At 47.4% G+C, this 247-nt stretch overlaps 1 protein-coding gene across 1 annotated transcript in view; it reads right to left on the bottom strand.

Moving 5' to 3' along the window:
* The window catches only part of LOC106682351 (putative ankyrin repeat protein RF_0381), a 7,532-nt gene that overhangs the window by 6,675 nt on the left and 610 nt on the right, over positions 1-247 (bottom strand). The window lies entirely within an intron of this gene.

Raw genomic sequence — 247 nt, 5'->3', positions numbered from 1 at the left:
GATGCTTCCATTAGTGGGGCAGAGCCGTTATTATCTTTAGCTGCTATATCTGCTCCATGCTCCAACAGCACTTTCATTAAGGCAAAGTGCCCTCTTCGTGCCGTTTTATGCAGGGCAGTCCTCCCAGACCTATCCTTATCATTGAGAGGCGCTCCTTGGTCTATGAGGAGATTATCTGTGCCCCAATCGCCATCAGACGATGCTTCCATTAGTTGGGTAGAGCCGTTATCATTTTTAGCTGCTATAT

The sequence above is a fragment of the Halyomorpha halys genome, unplaced genomic scaffold, assembly GCF_000696795.3.
Source record: "Halyomorpha halys isolate HHAL.00 unplaced genomic scaffold, Hhal_1.1 Scaffold24.1, whole genome shotgun sequence".
In the NCBI taxonomy this organism is placed as follows: domain Eukaryota; kingdom Metazoa; phylum Arthropoda; class Insecta; order Hemiptera; family Pentatomidae; genus Halyomorpha; species Halyomorpha halys.
Note: the sequence above shows the minus strand (reverse complement) of the source record. Positions and strands in the feature narration are given on the sequence as shown.